Here is a 19,386-nt window from a genome sequence, read left to right as displayed (position 1 = left end):
TTATGCTTTTTTTCCAGAGCCACCAGTAGCTTTATAATTGTACTTCTGAATTGAATTTCTGACATCGTATTGAAATCCATATTCTGTAACTCTGTGGCGGTGAGTATTGTTTCTGGTTCTTTCTTTTGTGGTGAATTCTTCCTTCTAGTCATTTTGTCCAGTGCAGAGTGGCTGTATGAGTGGGCTGAGTCAAAAATATTAATCACAACCTAAGTAAAATGCACCCTAGATGATTCCAAAGAGGTCAGAGACTAGAAAATAAGAGAAAAAGAAGTACAGAACAAAATAAAACAAAAGGACCACTAAAGTGAAAAACAAATTTTAAAACAAAGTAGTAAAAATAAAAAGCCAAAAACCAAAAACAAAGATGAAGAAAAAAAAAGAAAAAAGAATAGAAAAGAGCAAAAGGGGATGGTGGTGGATGGTGGTGGTGAGGAAGTGGTAGTGGAGAGAGAATATAGTCTACCTGAGGGGTCCTAGAGAGTTATCCTCTTTGTTCTGAGTGTATTTTGTTCTGTATGTTAGAAGATGCAAAATTATATATACCAGAAATACTTGTAGAAAGCCCCAACATTGACCACCAAAACATAAACAAGATAAATGAGGGGGGCAGAATGGGAAGAAAGAGAGAATATAGTCTCACAGAATGAACCAGCAAGGTATTCCACTTGATTCTGGGTGGATTTTGGTTGTGTGTTAGCGGGTACTAACCTCCACCATCGTAAAATAAAATGAGGAAGAAAAAACAAAAAACAAAAAACAAATACCCATATCTCGTATATCTACCAAAATTAAATTGAATATGTTGAAGGGAATCCAGAAGTGAAATATATATCTAAGACATGTAATTGTGGAAATATGAATGTCAAAAAGGAAAAAAAAACATAAAAACGAAGAGATGGTAAAATACTGTAGTTAAGGTAGGAAAAAAGAAAGAATATTGGAAATTTTTAACCTGCTATAAAAACAAATTGTAATGAAAAAAAAAAAAAAGGAACCCTCTAGTTCTATATACTATTTTCCCTCAGACCTGAAGCTTTTCAGTGCTGCTTGTTCAGTCAATTTGCTTTTCCCTTGTTCTTCCAACAGTTCTTCTAGGGGAGGGGAGGGGCTGCAGTGCCGACTCTCAGGTGTGTGTACCTGGGAAGCTGTCCCGCCCCCCCCCCCCCCAGGTGCTGGGCTCAGTGGGAGCTGTTTACCCTGGAGGCCTCTCTTCCCTGGGGCCCCGCCTCTCCCAGGCACAGGGTGACGCCCGGAGGAGAAAAAAAGATGGTGGCAGCCAGGTCCCCAGCTCTGGAGTCAGCTCCCTGCGAGTAACTAACCGTAGTCTCCCAGTCCACACAGGCCTAGATGATCCCCGGCGAGCACTGATGCACTGATCTGCACAGCTCGGGGGCGCCCAGGGCCAGCAGAGTTCTCACTGTCCCGGACCCTCTCCACCTCCGCCTGTCCCAGGGGAATGAAGGATCACCGGCTTTGTCTCCTTGGGCGACCTGGGATCTGGGGCCCTGTGCCACGGACCCGCGCTCCCTAGGGCCCCCTCTCCCGAAGGGATCGGAGCACAGCCACCTCTGTCTGTTGCCAGCCTCTAGGGTAAAGGCTGCCCACGACCCAACCGGTTTCTCCCCGATGCCCCGGGGCTGCGGCACTCCAGCCCTTTACCAATATCGGCCGGTGGTGTGCGGTGGGCTCCACCCCCCCCCGCGCCCCCCATTCTTATGGCGAGGACGGTAATCTGCAGGCATCACTGCCCCTTGAGCCATTTTGCCCCTTGAGCCATTTTGCCTGAGTTCCTTGCTAAGCACCTTTCTTTTTTTTTTTTTTTTAAACTTTTTTTTTTTTAATTTGTATTTATTTGTGATAGTCACAGAGAGAGAGAGAGAGAGGCGCAGAGACACAGGCAGAGGGAGAAGCAGGCTCCATGCACCGGGAGCCCGATGTGGGATTCGATCCCTGGTCTCCAGGATCGCGCCCTGGGCCAAAGGCAGGCGCCAAACCGCTGCGCCACCCAGGGATCCCAACTAAGCACCTTTCTGTCTGGGAAAACTCTAGCGTGGATTTTTATTGTTCCCGCTTCTCCAGGGCTGGGCTCTCCTGCCCCGGAGGCTCTTGCCCCCCACCTTAGCCCAGCTCCTCGTGGGGGCCCTCTCCCACTTGATTCTTTTTTATTTTATTTTTTTGCCTTCCTACCTTGTTAAAAGCAAAAACTTTTTTTTCTCTGTAGCGTTCCAGCTGTTTTTCTTTTTCCCCCAGCTGTTCTCTCTTTAAATCTCAGGTCGAATTCGTAGGTTTTTGGGATGTTTTGAAAGTTATCTAGGTAAGTTTGTGGGACCAGACGAGTTGAGGACCCCTACGCTTCCACCATCTTGCCCCTCCTTTGATTTCTAACCTTTTATAACCTCACCATGAAATGTTAGCTTAGGGATAAACCCCAGAACCCAGGACGGCTTCCAGCTCTGGGACATCCCAGGCCATGATGCCCTTAGCTTTTCTCCAAAAGACTGGGTTGTTTCTCTGGAGGTCCCTTAAAGCTGAGCACCTCCAGGAGTCATGATGAACTGAACTAGTGGCAGTAATGGGTGTGATGTTTGGAATGTGTGGACTGAGTTCCTGTTGGACCACAGAATCCATCGACAGCCAGTGTTTCAGTCAGCATTTTTTGCTTTGCCAGTGACAGAAAAATGACAAGATCAGATTTAAGTTTAAAAATGGGGCGTATTTACTGTTTCATACAACTGCCTTCCCATGAGACTTGATTCAGGGCTCACAGACGTGACCAGATCCAGCTTTGCTTCTCTCCATCTCTCAACTTCACTCCTTCAGGTTTGTTCGTCTTAGGCAAAGTCTAGCTCATGGCCCCAGATGGCTGCCAGCAGCTCTCAGAGCTACCTGCATCCCACTTCAGGTCCAGAAAAGGGTTTCGATCAATTCCAGTCAAACTATACTGAGAATGGGGGAGGGGCAAATTCTTTCATGGGAAATTGGGCTGTTGACGGCTGGAGAAAAGGACTTTATGTAGAGGCAACCACAAAACCAAAGTAATGCCAAGGGAAGGGAGACCTAGCAGGATCTGAGAGTAATGGATGGATTAACCAGCCACTCGATACTGGAAGATGGGCTGGCAGCTTAGACCATCTGGATTTGTCCCCATCACAGAACTGGTATTGTTGAAGAGACGCAAACTGATTTGGACATTAGCCAGTACTAATTGTTGATTGATATCCTTTTTTTTTTTATTTTTATTTATTTATGATAGTCACAGAGAGGGGGGGGCAGAGACACAGGCAGAGGGAGAAGCAGGCTCCATGCACCGGGAGCCCGACGTGGGATTCGATCCCGAGTCTCCAGGATCGCGCCCCGGACCAAAGGCAGGCGCCAAACCGCTGCGCCACCCAGGGATCCCCCGATTGATATCCTTTTAAAGCTGAAAGCTCCTGTGCATAGATTCGTTACTCACTTCAAGTTACAATGTATAGATTGATGTGTTGTTTTGAGCCATCCGTTCCACTACCTATTTTATTGGTTCAGGAAAATGACACTGAGTTGATCCGAGCATTGATCATTTGAACATATTCTACTCTGATTTTTCTATCATTCTTCGGGGATTTGGGAGAAGTGTGATTAAACGGAGGGAGACACTTTGCTGTTTAATTTCAGGGCACTTGGAAGGAAAAATATATATTTACCACTTTGATAGGTAAAAGTGCACTGTAATAATTAAAACAATGAGATATTTTTCATCTGTCAAATTGACAAGGCTTACAAAAGAAGAGAAATGCCCAGTATTGGTGAGGGTTCAGAGAAATAGCCCCCTCATACCTTGCTGGTGGGAAGTAACTGGTGTAAACTTCTTGAAAGACAATTTGGCAATATACATGAAACATTTAAAAATACAGGAAAAATACGTTAACATAGTAACAGTGATATGCTGTTAAGAGTAATTAGTAATTTTAATTGTTTAGTACTTTTCTGTATTAAAATTTTTAAAGCAATGAACATGTATTACTTTTGAAATTAGAAAATGTTTTTCTGGGGATCCCTCGGGGATCCCTCGGTGGCTCAGCGGTTTAGCGCCTGCCTTCGGCCCAGGGCGCGATCCTGGAGTCGCCGGATCGAGTCCCACGTCGGGTTCCTTGCATGGAACCTGCTTCTCCCTCTGCCTGTGTCTCCACCTCTCTCTGTGCGTCTATCATGAATAAATAAATAAATCTTAAAAAAGAAAAGAAAATGTTTTTCTTAAAAGTTAGACAGAATACATCAGTTTTTAAAAAATATTTAATTTATTTATTCATGAGAGACAGAGAGAGAGAGAGAAAGAGAGAGGCAGAGACATAGGCAGAGGGAGAAGCAGGCTCCATGCAGGGAGCCTGAGGTGGGACTCGATCCCAAGTCTCCAGGATCACGCCCTGGGCTGAAGGTGGCGCTAAACTGCTGGGCTACTGGGGCTGCCCACATCACAGTTTTTTAATGGCAAAATTATGGATTGATGTTATTCCCTCTACGGTTTGGTATATGTCCAGTTATTTCTGGGTACCCTCCATTTCTCCACTTTCCTCCCCAATATGTATGCCCATCCCCCCCACCCCTATCCTCTCCCAGAGTTCAGGCCAGTGCTCTTTCTCTTTCTCTAGAGGTCAGGCTTTCTGACGTGAGCTTGCAATTAGCCTTGAGATGGAATCCTATCACATAGGTTTTGAGGAGTTCGGGTTGATCTACTCCTCACCCAGTAGATCTGATGTTCATCACCCTCTCCACTCGGTAAGGACAGGCTTCATGTATGATCCATCAGGATAACCCCACACAATTCTACAGTCCTTTGCTCGTAGTAGTTGCCCACTAAATGTTAGGATGCATAAATGAAACACTTAAGACAAACAGAGGCATTTTAGAGCTCTCTGGGAATAAGAAAAGACAGAAGAGCAGTGGGAATGAAAATTAACTGGACTGACTAGCTCTGGGCTGGGCAAAGAGCAAGTCACCAGTATTGGCTTCAGAATTACCATGCTTAGGCTTCTTAATTGACATTGAAAATTTACTGGTTCCCACACCATTTTGCCAGCCTGTCCACTCCTCTGAGGATTCAGCGGTTTGTCTGATTATTTATTTGTTTGTTTATTTATAATCTTATTTATTTTTTTAAAGATTTTATTTATTTATTCATAGAGACAGAGAGGGAGAGGCAGAGACACAGGCAGAGGGAGAAGCAGGCATCATACAGGAAGCCTGATGTGGGACTCGATCCAGGGTCTCCAGGATCACGCTCTGGGCTGCAGGCGGCGCTAAACCGCTGCGCCACCGGAGCTGCCCGTAATCTTATTTATGTATTAAAAATATTTTATTTATTTTAGAGAGTGAGAGAATGTGCACAAGCGGGGGGAGGGGCAAAGGGGGAGGGAGGAGGAGCAGACTCCCCACTGAGCAGGGCTCCAGAAGTGGAGCTGGATCCCAGGACCCTGGGATCAGGACCTGAGCTGAAGGCAGGCGCTTCACCAACAGAGCCATCCAGACACCCTGGATTTCATTGGTTTAAAAAGAATGAGATCATTAGCCCAGTGTATATTTTCAGGGCTGTGTTACACGTGTCAGTGAAGCAAGATACTTTACTAAGGAGCAACTTGGAAACTTCCCTGAATCTGTGAGCAGCCTGGCACATAGAAATCCCTTCCTCATGGGATTCTGTCTCCAGGTACTCTAGGCAGTGGGGGAGGGGGAGGCTTTTGTTGCCCTTTGCTATTGAATTTGCCAGGTGTGTCAAAGGCATAATCTCAGAGACAGAATATAAACAAGCCAGGAGAAGAAACACATAGTGCTTCTCACTCTATAGAAGCCCTCCTGGACTTGTTTTCTGCCCTGCAAACACTGCTACCATTCTCCCTGGATTGCACGGTGTGGGTTTTGCTGTTACTTGTTCCTGTCTTGCTTATAATTGTTCTCTACTGGTTATATGTGAAAAGATTGTATTCACTCGGGGATTGGGGATTTCGGTGGGAAAAATAGACAACTTGGATAACCAGACTTCATTTTTTTTTTTTTAAAGTACTAGGAGGTGATGAGGTCAGAGCAGTAACACAAGCCTGCCTTGTCTAGGGCCATTATTTTTTTTTTAATTTTTATTTATTTATGATAGTCATACAGAGAGAGAGAGAGAGAGGCAGAGGGAGAAGCAGGCTCCATGCATCGGGAGCCCGATGTGGGATTCGATCTCAGGTCTCCAGGATCGCGCCCTGGGCCAAAGGCAGGCGCCAAACCGCTGCACCACCCAGGGATCCCAACCAGACTTCATTATTTACCAGCCCTGCTACCATAGCTAAATTGGTCAGCCTTTCTAGCTGTGGTTTTCTTGCTCACTTGCGGACAAACTTCTCCTAACCTTCCTGACATGATTGAGGTTGAAATGATATTGTAGGTAAAGACGTGTAAAAAATGACGTAAGCGTATGACATTATCTTTTGTATGGAATGCCGTAGCATAGGTTCTTCACAAACAGGAGATAGTATTTGCACTTTGGGGTTGTGAAGATAGAAACTACAGTTAGACCTCGATGTGTGTGCTTCGGCAACTCAGCTTCTCTAAGACTCACTTTCTTTCTCTCCATAAAACAGGAATAATAATAGTACTTCACAGAGTTCATGTGATGATGAAATGAAATGATACATGCAAAGCACTTCCCAACAGTACTAGCACATAGTAACATTTAATGAATGTAAGCAGCAGCTGCGGCTGAAAATGAATAAGAGAGGTAACCATATCAATAAAAATCGCATTTTGGGTCAGAAACTCAGGGTTATGGTGGCACAGAGTAGAAATGGGAGCTCTATAAGTTAGCAGCTTCTGTTAATCAACCTGGGAAGACTTCATGGAGAAACTGGACTTTCTAGAACTCACTGAATAATAGTTGGAAGATCAGTTAGAGGCGGTGGTGTGTGGGGGAGAGTGGAACTATTAATAAAGTATCCCAAACGCCTCATGTAATTTGGAAGAAGATTAAATGGATGTAGGGTGAGCAGATGATGCAAAGTTGGAAAGTTCTGAAAAATAAAGGTGAAGTTGGTCTGAAGTTTGGTGGCCAAACTGCCAGAATAAAGCTTTAAAACAGAGCCAACTGTGGGGATCCCTGGGTGGCGCAGGGGTTGGGCGCCTGCTTTTGGCCCCGGGGCGCGATCCTGGAGACCCGGGATCGAATCCCACATCGGGCTCCCGGTGCATGGAGCCTGCTTCTCCCTCTGCCTGTGTCTCTCTCTGTCTCTCTCTCTCTGTGACTATCGTAAATAAAATAAAAATTAAAAAAATATATATATATATAAAAATAAAACAGAGCCGACTAGACTCCCGAGGAATGTTTTTAAAGTCTTGAATCTGACATGTAGTGTGACTAAAATTGGCCATGAACAGTTAAATGGTATAGCGGACACTTCGGATAGCACTTCAAGGACTCTAATGAGGACTGACCAGCGAGCTTTGTTGCTAAAGGTGGGGATCTGGACAGTTCAACAGGTGTATTAATTATGAATTGAAGCTTTGATGCTGTGGAGGAAGAGAGAAGAAAGGATGACTCTCAGAAGATTAGAAATTACGAGGTATTCTGAGGGGGAGTCGGGTACTCTACACACATAAGGAGAATGCTTTGCTTTAAGAGAGGAGGGACAAAGAATATTGAATTTGTCTTTACAAAAGGTAGGGTTTACACTGTATAAAGGATTTGGTATCATTTCTGACAAGTCTACCTTACTTTCAACCAAAGTTGAAACATGGGAGAGCATGCCGAAAATTGAAGAAAATATATAAGTATTGCTAATACCATGCAAAGGATTGTAGAATCACAAAATATGAAAAGGACCCTCAGAGGACCCCACTCTAGTCCAGTATTGTCATTGGGTTAGACGACGCACCTGAGGCCCAGGGATGTATCTGGTTCACTTCTCCCCGTATTTTCTTTTAGCTCTCTAACCCAAACATCTGAGGAGCCCCTAAATCTCTTTGTTTCCCCGTCTAGATAAGATCAGGAAGAAAATCCTGGTTTTGTTTTGTGGCGGCTGCTGAGGGCAACACACAAGTTCCCTTTAATCGCACCCTCTCTCCTCCCCAGCTGGCAGGGTGGGTAGGACAACCGTGATTTCTCATTGGCCATTTTGTGTGGGTCCCTACGCCCTTCCAAGATTCCCAGCCAATCAGCTCCTCGCTGTCGCCTGGACGCGGCTCCGAGGACCGTACCACAGAGACTTGCAGGGGGGTGGAGCGGAGGGAGGCAGTGGCCGCAGCCCGTTCCCGCACCTTCTGCACGTAACCTCGAGATTCTGGCACTGTCCACGCCTGCAGGTCCCGACGGCGCCCCTGAGGCCGGGCACCGCGCGCCGGGTCCAGAGGCGCCCCTCGGGATGCCGCCCCCGCGCCCGGGGTCCTGTGGTCGGGCCGAGCCCCGCCGCCCCCGCCCTCCCATGTGCCCGCCCAGCCCCCGGCGGCCGCGCGGCTGCTCAGCTGCTGTTGCTCGCGCGGACCTGCGGCGCGCTGCGGGGCTCGGGGCTCGGGGCTCGGGGCTCGGGGCTCGGGGCTCGGGGCTCGCGGCTCGGGGCTCGGGGCTCGGCGGGGCTCGGCGCGGCGGACCCGGAGTGCGGCCCGGCTGCGCACACACCGGCATGAGGCGGAGGTAAGCGTCGCGCTTCGAGACCCACGCCCGCTCCACCCGTTCCGTGGGGGCCGCATCCCTCCCGCGCCCTGGGGGCAGGGTTTCCGGGGCCCCGGAGGGCGGCTCTCCCGCCCGCGACCGCCGCGACCCGACCTGCGGCTGCAGAGCTCCCCACGAGCAGCCCCGAGGGCCCGGGACCCGCGGCGGCGGGCGCTCGGCGCCTCCTCCTGGCGGCCGGCTGGAGCCCTTTACCTGGCGGGGCGGACGAGGAAGCCCCTCCCCGCGCCTCCCCGGCCGCTGTCCGTGCCGCCCGCCGCCCCGACTCTGCGGGTGATCCCGGCCCCTGCCCTCCGCGCCCCCCGGCCCCTGCGCGCGACCTCCAGGAGTCGGGTGTTCCGTCCGGGGCGGCCGCGCGGGCCCGGGGCCCCCGGGGAGGCTGGCCCTGGCGGTGGCCCCGGGGCCGCCGGCGGAGCGCGGAGGGGGAGGCCCGGAGAGCGGCGAGCGGTGTCCGGGGCAGCCTGGGGCGGGGGCGCACATCTCTTCTGCTGCGCGGCCCCTGAGCTTTGGGCCCGGTCGCCCTGCCCTGCCGCCAGCCCAGCCTGTGCGCGGTCGGCCTTGCCCTCGAGCCGGGGACCGACCCTGGGGGACCTTGACCTGGATTCCGGCAGGGGCTGAGTGTGGGTGTGGGTCGCTCTGGGCAGGCGGCCCCCCGAGGTCCATGAAGTGCTTTTCCTTCTGTTTTCTTAGAGCGGTGGTGGGTGGGGGAGATGATGGCAGCCACTTACGTCACTTCATCTGTGAGCCACCCCCCTGGCCTCACTTGCAAGGTGACAGGAGGCCTGTGTGGTACGCTGTAAATTCCTAGTTTAAAAACCACCTCGAGGAGCCCGGTACACGCAGCAGAGCCTCGCCTTGTGTTAGAGAGCCAAAGGTAGCGATAGCTTGAGTTTTGCAGGTTCTGGCATGGGTGGTAAACGAATCATGAGGAGGCCCCCGCTTCATCCCTTCAGGGGCATGGGTTAGCCCTGTATCTCGGCTGGTTTTCTGGAGAGGCTTAATTCAGGGAAAGCTTATCCAAGAATGCAGATCACAGATAGGTTCCTTTAATGTTGGTGTTTGACACGGACGTTAGTTAAGGTTACCTGAAGTGCATTAGTGCAGAGGTCAGTTGTGAGAAGTGTCTTTTCAAAATAAGGCTCATTGCTTTTGTTTTTTTTCCTAGTGGGTTGTAAATGGAGACTGTGGCATTTAAACAAGACAACATCAGTGTGTATTTGCTCCCACCTGAGTTTGCTGTGTAGACAGTCATTTAGAATGATGGCTTGTACCCCAAGGGTGAGAACGAGTTGGGTTTTATACTGAGAAAGATATCTTAGAGTTGCTGCCAGCCAGAATGCTTTGCCCTCTCATTACCTGGCCACACAGATGCCCGTTCATTATTGTGGTTGCTTGCTCCTGTGAGCATATCTGTAAAGAGTCTTTAAGAGGATATTATAAATTCTGTATTTGATTGTCAAATGTGCTCTCAGGTCAGACATTTAGCTCAAGTTGTTTTAGCCCTACAGTGAATTCTTGTGCTCCATGTTTTAAATATTTTTAAGCGGGCAGCCTGGGTGGCTCAGTGGTTTAGCGCTGCCTTTGGCCCAGGATGTGATCCTGGGGACCCGGGATGAAGTCCCACGTCCGGCTCCCTGCATGGAGCCTGCTTCTCCCTCTGCCTGTGTCTCTTTGCTCCCCTCCCCGCCCCCCCCCCCCCCCCCCCGCCCCGTGTGTCTTCCATGAATAAATAAGTAAAATCTTTTTTAAAAAATTAAAAAATATATTTTTAAGCTTTTTTGTTGGTATATTAAACCACTTAAGTTAATTCCAGAATTATAGGAAAAACATGGTTTGAATCTTCTTCTTGCAAAGAATCTTTAGGAACTTGGACCTGGTTCCTATCCGGTTTTACAGATAATGAACTAGGGTTTGGTGAGACCCTAGGTGGAAGAAGGGGTGACTGAAATCAGGGCAGGCACTCAGACCTATGCTGTCAGATTTCGAAGTGTGTGCTTTTGACTCCCAAGCTTTGGTGGTGACTAAAGAGCGGATGTCAGTCCCTGACTGTTGCTGCTGTGCCTCCCTGGGGCCTGATAAGCTGTGATTGTGCTGGGGCTTTATTTTTCATCGAGGTAAAGTTTTCACACCCTGGACTTTCTCTCATGCCAAAAGCATTCTTCTAGCCAGGTGGAGGGTCATTACTTTAGAAAAATAATGAGACCCGGAAAAGCATCTATATTTGGAGAGTATGAGTATTTTAATAAGACCAGAAAGTGAGAATAGCAGAGAGAATCAAGGTGGTTTGTGGATAGGAAATGTGTGATATTCTAACCCAGGGGATATCTTTAGTCTCCAGGCTTTTTAACTTAAGCTGTGAGTTGAAATTGTAAACCTGGAGGCACAGCAGCTCCGGGCTGAAATCTGTGTAGTAAGTAAGGCTCTCAGTTTCTACTTTAAATGGCAAAGTTGAAAATCTGATTCCTTTTCAGTCTTTTGCTTCCACAAATAATGCGGTAAGTTATGGGAATGGTAGGGACATTGTTTGGAACAATTACCTAAACTCTTTGTGGACTGCCCCTTCTCTCCACCCTCCCCTCCCCTACCTTTGGTTCCACTTTTCAGGATTTAGTTCCTATCCTGTAGAATTGGGTGGAATGGTGGAGGGTGTCAGGCCCTGAGATGCTTGGGATATACCAGTGGATAGAATATCCCTGCCCCTGTGGGCTCAGCTGTATCTGACTTGCTGTTTTCATGGTATGGGCTTTAGTTATCTTTAGGTGTGAAGGTTTATAGTCATCAAGAAACTAGGGAGGGAGGAGAGGGAAACTGTCACCCCACACCCTGGAATTCATTGACTTCTTCTCATTGTGGAGTCAGAATTTCACAGAGGAGAGAAAACTGCCACAATTTACAAGAAAAGGAAAGTGGTGACCATCAGATGACATAAAGGAAGAGAAGTAGGACGTTGGGTAGTACCTTGCTGAAAGGTGAAAGAAGGGCAGGAGCTTCTGCTAAGTATTAAGTTCTGTCTAAGAACAACTGGGTCTCCCTGCACCCCTCTTGCAGGGCCTGCTCAGCATCTGTCATAAGATGGGAGAAGCGAGCATATCTTGGTGTGTGAATGGAAGCCAGGAAAGGAGTCTTTCTGCATTAGACAGGTCTACTGAGGTCTATTTAATTGTATATCCAATGAAGGCTCTGGTTTGGTTAACTCTGGTTAGCAACTTGCTTAGCTGGTAGCTTTTATTGACTTCCTTAAGGCAAAGTGAAACTTTGTTTGGTCCCAAACATTGTTTGGTCTTTTGCCATGCTGCTTTTCTCTTATTGATTTAAGTAAAGTATGGCCGAAGCTTGAGTCCGGGGAGGTCTTCCCTATGTCATTGTTGGAGTTTGGGAAGAGAGGAGGAGCAGAGTAACCCAAAGAGAAGATGAAGAGGAGGTGGTACTTACTCCTAGCTCCCTAGCCCCTCTGACAACAAATCTTCAGCACAGACTGCTCCCAGCCTGCAAAACGCTGACATGTGAAGATCCAACTGCACTCTTCCCTCTCTAACCCCCACATCACCCACCTCCACCACCAAAGCCGCCTTATGATTGAGAATTGTTGGGTTTGTGAGTGGAAAAGGAAAAGCGGGGAAAAGTAGCATCATGACAAATAATGACATGAGCAGTGGTAGCAGCAGAGACGCTTAGAGTCAATTCACTGTGTTGTACCAGGCTCTGCATGGACAAATTCATTCAGTCCTCATGACAGCCGTAGAAGATAGGTGTTGGTATGAGCCCTATTTTTACATGAGGAAGCCAAGGCACAGGGAGCAGTGACTTCTGAGCGTCTCAGAAAGTGAAGGAGGCAGACTTCAGACATAGGCATTTGGTTCCAGATTGGTGCTCTCACGGACCAGTTATGGGCAGCTGACTTGGGTAGACTTGTACCTAACAGTTTCTCCGTCCTGAAGGTCACCTTTCCTCTCTTCCAACCTCCCCTCCATTTTCACATTTAACCCCCTCTTTACTTTTCAGTTATCAGCCTGAAATGCTATGGGAGAGATGCATTTAGGTTAACTAGCGTATTCCTTTAAAGCTGAGGCAGTCAGAGAAGGTAATTCTGAAGCATCTAGAGGGGTCTGGGTGGGCTTCCAAAAAAGAATATGTAGGACACTGTAAAGAATCTTCAAGGACCCAGGAGCTAGACATGGGATCTAGAAAGAGTGTTACTTATAGCGCTGCTCCCAGAAAAGATGAGGAACCCTTTTCCTTTCCCTTCTCTACCTTTTTCTTGGCGTGGGTTGCTGATTCCCAAGATCTAGAACTTGAGCAAACCTTCCTATTGACTGGCTCATGGGCTTTTGGATGATTTTTTTTTTAAGATTTTATTTATTTATTCATGAGAGGCACACAGAGAGAGAAAGAGAGAGAGGCAGAGACACAGGCAGAGGGAGAAGCAGGCTCCATGCAGGGAGCCCGATGTGGGACTTGATTCTGGGTCCCTAGGATCAGGCCCTGGGCCGAAGGTGGCACTAAACCGCTGAGCCAACCGGGCTGCCCCTTTTGGATGATTTTAATTTCATTTTCTTACTTAATGAAATAAAATAGTCTGCGGTCCTAACTATATTTGGAACAGAACCTTTTCCCTGGTTTGGTCATAACTGGTCAGAATCATCTATTTCCCTGTGAAAAAGGAAAAGGAGAAGTATTGTGACTAGTGACATGGACATGTGTCAGTTTGTTTCCAAAACAGGTTTTTTTTTTTCTCAAAACCAGACTTGCAGAGAAAGGGGGGAAAAATCAGCCTTCTGCCTTTAGCATTTTATTTTATTTTTATTTATTATTATTTTAAAATATTTATTTATTTATTTATTCATTCATTCATTCATTCATTCATGAGAGACACCCAGAGAGAGAGGCAGGCAGAGACACAGGCAGAGGGAGAAGCAGGCTCCTCGCAGGGAGCCCGACGCGGGACTTGATCCCAGTTCTCCAGGATCAGACCCTGGGCTGAAGGTGGCGCTAAACCGATGAGCCACCGGGGCTGCCCATGCCTTTAGCATTTTAAAAGCATCTTTAGGTGAGTGAGTCCTGTGTATAGTTATGTAGTAATTAGCTATCACTTATTGAGTGTTAACCACCCAGATGCTGTGCCAAAGGCTTTAATATACACATATCATTTCTAGTCTTCGGGTAGGTACCGTCACTCCTATTTTACCATAGGAAAACCGTTTCAGAGAAGGTAAGGTCCATAAACCCAGTAAGTTGCAGAGGCTGGATGATCACCTCGTTGGAAGGTGAAATGTTGAAGGAGCAAAAGGAAGAGAAAATGGGGAAGAAAAAGACAGTATTGGGCAGGGGAAAGAAATTCATGAGACAGCAATGTGCATCAGCCCCCAGGGTTTACTGTATACCTCAGTGGGCCAGATGAGGCATAGAAATGCCCATGGGCCTCAAACACCCTCAGGGAGCCAGGGAACAAAGAAATTCCAGAACCTAAGAGTTTTAGGCTACCCACTGGGACTTGGTTTTAGTATGCACTTATTAGTACCCAATAATAAAGCAAGTGCCAGGTATTAAAACATGTCTACCTATAAGAGGTCACCATATTTCTGGGGAAGGCGGACACAAATCCAGAAAACCTAGTGTGCTAAGTGACTTAACTGGCCAGGGAGCCCTGAACATGGAGTGGTGAGAAAATTTATACTTCCTGGCAAAATATTTCTTCTCGATTCAGTTTTGTTAATTTCATGCACATAAGATGGAGAATTTCTGAAATTTACCCACCTCCTGTGGCTGTTTCCGGAATGTTTGTGTTTTAGCAGACAGAGGATCTCTCTACAGCTCCTCTCTGAGGACCAGCCCTGTACCTTGGTTGCAGGAAAGGCTGGGGCCACCTCCCTTTCCTGCAGGTTGCCTTCAGGCCCATCACTACTGCAGATCTGCTGGGCTTGGTGCACTTGTCCCCATGTAGTAACTGCTTGCTTGGAGGTACAGGTGCTCCAATAGACTGGTAGCCCTTGCTAGAAGAGTGTATTGCTGGGCTGTGCCCTTTCCAGGTGCTCTAGCAGGGGTGGGAGCAGTCCTGGGCATGAAGATGCTTTCCCAGAGCTTTGGGAATTAGATGAGACCATGTTACCACTCTGACTCCTTTCTAACTCTAGGACCACCTCACTGTACCAGTAGTGACCTGGGTGCCCAGTGGTAGCCTTGTAGTGTTATTATTCTCGGCCTTATCCCTGGCTCTGCATTCTTTTTTTAAATTTCATTTATTTATTTATTCATGAGAGACACACATAGAGAGGTAGAGACACAGGCAGAGGGAGAAGCAGGCTCCAAGCAGGGAGCCCGACATGGGACTCAATCCTGGGACTCCGGGATCACGCCCTGGGCTGAAGGCAGATGCTGTACCGCTGAGCCACCCAGGCATCCCTGGCTCTGCATTCTTTTCTTATTAGCAACTATTTAGTCTTCCTGAAATAACCTTTGTTCATTAATTTATAATCTAATGGGCCCTTCCTCCACATGAAACACTATGCTGGGTATTAGGATAGGGCACAGGTTTGTAGAAATATATTCATAATGAATGCGTCTGCCTCAGAAAATACAGTATAAATGTGGAAAGCGTTTGGGTAAAAAGCAAACAAAAGCAATGAAATACCAAGTAGCACAGACAGGTGACTTCAGTGTTAGGAGACAATAAGGACAATGACTACAGTTGACCCTTGAATAACACGGGTTTGAGCCATGTGTTCACTCATGTGCAGCTTTTTTTGGTAAGTACAATATGGTACTATAAATGTATTTTCCTTATGGTTTTCTTCATAACATTTTCCCTGGCTTTATTCTAAGAATATAGTGCATAATGCAGATAACATACAAAATAGATGTTAACCAACTGTTTATCAGTAAGGCTTCTTTCTGGTCAGCAGGCTGTTAATAGCTAAGTTTTGGGGGAGTCAAAAGTTATATGCAGATTTTCAACTGCGTGGGGGTAGGCATCCTCAGCCCTCCATTGTATTACCTTTTGAGAATTTATTATATACCAAGTGATGGTTTAAATGCTGTGCATGCATTGTCAACCCTGTAAGTTAAGTGGTACTGTATCATCCCTGCTTTATAGGTGAGGACTCAGAGATACAAGTATCGTATCCAAGGCCACACAGTACATGGGTGGGAAGAGCCTGGGCTTTGAACCCTGGTCCACATTGACTCACTTGGGCCTGTGCACTGTGTCCCAGGTCATTGGTAGGGTTGTCTAGGTGTTGGTGTGAGCAAAGCTTGGAGTTGAGAGTGAGCAGGATGCATTCAGGGCATTGAGGAGGCCAGCCTGATGGTTGGAGTTGGGTTCAGTGTTTGTGGACTGCTGTGCCACGTTCTGTCTGGGTGCTGGGAGATGAGTAAGACGTGTTCCTTGCCCTCTGGAATCTTGCTGTAGCTGAGGAGACAGACACACAAATAGATGATTTCAGTGTACTGTGGTAAGTGCTGTGATGAGGCTAAGTATAGGGTTCTGTGGAAGCAGATGGAAAGGAACCAGGAAATGATCCCAGAGTCTTGAAAGGTAAGCTTAGCAGCTGAAGGCAAGAAGAGTTTTCTAAAAGGCGGAGAGCAGCATGAACAAAAGCATGGCCTTTGTGGGCCTTTCCTGCTAAAAGCAAGTTTATTCACCTGGTCTGATGGATGCCATGGCCCAGTGTGAAATTTATAGGCAACAGGTAGTTCATCAGAGGTGTTGGAACACAGAGGAACAGTGTAGAGGTAGTATTTTGTGTTCATTAATCTGATGGAGGCGGGAAAGATTAAGGTCCAGCAAAACCACCTGTGGGAAGAGTTGGCAAACTTCTCTATAAAGGGCTAGAAAGTAAATAGTCTAGGCTTCAGTGGGCCATGTGGTCTCTGATGCAGCTATTCAACTGCTATTGTAGTAGGAAGGCAGCCACAGATAATTGGTAAACAAATGGGCATGGCTGTATGCTAACCACATTTATATATGACCCTCCAAATTTGAATTTCATATAATTCTCACATGTCTTAAAATAGTCTTTGATTTTCTTCCCCTGACCCATTTAAAAATGTAAAGCCCTCTTTGTTTGCAGGTTAAATTTGGCCCACAAGTCATGGTTTGCCCACCCTGAGCAGTGTAGGAATTCAGGTGTGACGTGACCCAGGAACTGTCACAGGTTGTTGGCAGTGGAAATAGAGAGGAAGGGACTTGATGCCAGAGACATTTTGCAAAGAGGACACTGATTAGAAAGAAGAGATATGGCGAGAGAAGAGCCCCAGATGATGCTGAAGCTTCACGTTTCATGTGTTCCCAGCCCCTTTTTGGTAAAACTGGCCTTATTTCCATGCGCTGAGAATATGATTTGATACTGGAGAAAAACCTGAGAGCATGACTTGATGCTAGAGAAAACCCCAGAAATAGCAGATGCCTTATGTGCTCCCAGACTTCTGTCAGCACTGTGAATTATTCCAGTCATCTCCCCGTGTCACTGTGCCAGCCCCCTTAGCTGCCCTGGCCTCTGGAGTGCTTTAGGTGGGAGGTGGCTCCTGCTGTAACTGGGAGAGCATGCCCACCTGTTTGCCGGCAGGGCACAGGCAAAGCTCATTTGTTGGATAACTTTACTTTTATATGCTTTCACATTTGCAGAAAAGTTGCAAGAGCAGGTCCCTTGTGCCTGTTATTAGGTCTATTAAATAAGATTTTATTAATTGCTTACATTCTGTCCCATTTGCTTTTTTATTCTCTCTCCACTCTCCTCCCATTTTTTTCCTGATACATTTGAATGTTGGTGACATCTTGCTTCTTTTTACTGCTAAATATGTCAGCATGAATTTATCAAAGAAAAGGTAACCACAGTATGGCGACCAACATTGGGAGAGTTAACATCAATACAATCTAATTATGATGTCTGGAGCTAGCAGCCTCTAAGAACTGTTCCTCATAGACTGTCTGCCATGTGTAAGTAATGATCTGTCATTTACTCTCCCAGTGGCAGACGTAAGCAGCTACCTGTGCCTCTTTGGAGACCCACACTCCCAGCAGTAGCAGTTCCCAAGGACTCATGCTGGGGCTGGTCAGTGGGCTTCTGCAAAAGGAGAAGTAGTCCCAGGGCTGAAGGATCACTTGTTATCTTGAGCTGCTAAGCTGTCTGAGGGCAGGCACTGCCTTTTACTTTATGTATATAGCTCGTGCCATTTCCTGATGCCTTCATGAGAAAGCTCATCTCCTAAATGGAGCATAGTAGCCACAAGCACCCAAGATCTCACTTATGGTTACAAACACCTTCATTCTTTTGGCTTTCTTCTCCGTTGCTCCTCAGCCTATGTAAAATGATTCTTCTAGGGTAGATTTTGTTCTGGGCTTGATCTAGAAAATAAAATGGAATTCAATTAATTTATTTTGGAAATAAAATGGGAGGAGCAGCTATACTAGCTACCATTTCTGACTTAGAGCAAAAAAGAATGTTCTTTTTGCTACCTTTATAGACTGCAACCAGAAATAGGGGAATGTCTGATGCATACTCTTTAGTTCCTTAGAGGTCGTAATAGCTTTTGGAGCTCTGTGGGAACTATGGGAAAAGGAGTCTGGAAATTCTGCACCTGATGAGAAAGGAATAAAGGGAAGGCTTTTATCTTTGTGTAAGGTGGGCGCCTCATTTCCATTTACTTAAGTTCTATATGGCTTAACTAAGTGCTTGGTCTTTGCCAGTGTGGATGTGATGGGACCTTTCACCATGTTCCGTCATCACTGATCTTCACAGAGCCCATTCTTGGGATCCAGGTCATCTGAAATCCAAGAGTCAGTGTCTTAGGTCTGTGAGGCCCTGTGCCGGCCGTGGGGTGGGGGGTGGGGCACAAAGGAGGACCAAGGTGCCAGGTGCCTCAGCATATTCCCTCATCTCTCAGTCCACATGAGAAAACCTTGACTCAATTGCTGCTGGGCAGTGAGCTTAAGTGGATCACTTCATGGTTTTGTGTCACAGTTTTGCCGTTTGTAGAGAGAGGTTGGCTATCAGCCATTTAAAGGGGTATTCTGGAGGTAAAATTTGAGTATAAAATTGGCATGTGTGCTTGGAGATGAAATGTTTTACATGTTTTAATCTGTGGAGTCAAGATAAATAGTTAAAGAGCCTTTAGTGAAAACGGAGCAAATACAGAGAATCCAGTGTAAGCCCTGTATTCTCTTCCTTCAAAGGCAGTGGTTACTGTTTGCCTTGCTCCCTGTGCTCCAGCTATTCTGGCTGCCTTGCTGTTTCCTGGATGTCCCGGGCACCCCTTGCCTCAGACTGTTCAGCCTCTCTGAGAGGATCTTCCCTGCAATGGTACCTGGTGGGCCTTCGTAACCTCTGCATGCCTTTGCTTCAACATTACCTTCTCTATGAAAGCTACTCGTGCCACCTAGTCTGAAATTTTAATGTGTCCCCCAGTATTCTAAATTCTATCTTACTGTACTTTTTCCTTTTTTCCCTAGTACTTACCACCCTCTAGCATGTTTTACTTAGATTTATTTAAGAGACATGGTAGCCTGGGCTCTAGAGCCCGACCGCCTGGGTATAAATCTTAGCTTCACCACTTACTGCTTATGTGAACTTGGGTAGATTATGGAATCCTTTTAGTCTAGTTTCCTCGTTTGTAAGAGTAATACATAAGTCATAGAATTTTTATGAGGATCAAATGAATTAATATTTATTAAGTGCTTAGCCTAATAACTGACATGGACTAAGTACTATAGG

General features: G+C 46.9%; 1 protein-coding gene across 28 annotated transcripts in view; it reads left to right on the top strand.

Moving 5' to 3' along the window:
- The window catches only part of MICAL3 (microtubule associated monooxygenase, calponin and LIM domain containing 3), a 218,928-nt gene that overhangs the window by 14,479 nt on the left and 185,063 nt on the right, over positions 1–19,386 (top strand). For 24 of the 28 annotated variants that reach the window (XR_012017918.1, XR_012017919.1, XM_072799703.1 and 21 more), the window contains exon 1: positions 8,534–8,644. The exons of 2 other annotated variants lie outside the window; for them this stretch is intronic. The gene's annotated coding sequence lies outside the window, so the exon portion shown is untranslated. Of the gene's footprint in view, positions 1–8,533; positions 8,645–19,386 lie in introns of those variants that run through there. 2 more of the 28 variants (XM_072799685.1, XM_072799686.1) reach the window with 2 other exon arrangements.

The sequence above is a fragment of the Canis lupus genome, chromosome 25 (genome assembly GCF_048164855.1).
Source record: "Canis lupus baileyi chromosome 25, mCanLup2.hap1, whole genome shotgun sequence".
NCBI lineage: Eukaryota > Metazoa > Chordata > Mammalia > Carnivora > Canidae > Canis > Canis lupus.
The sequence above is the reverse complement of the archived record's forward strand: the minus strand, read 5'-3'. Positions and strand labels throughout refer to the sequence as shown.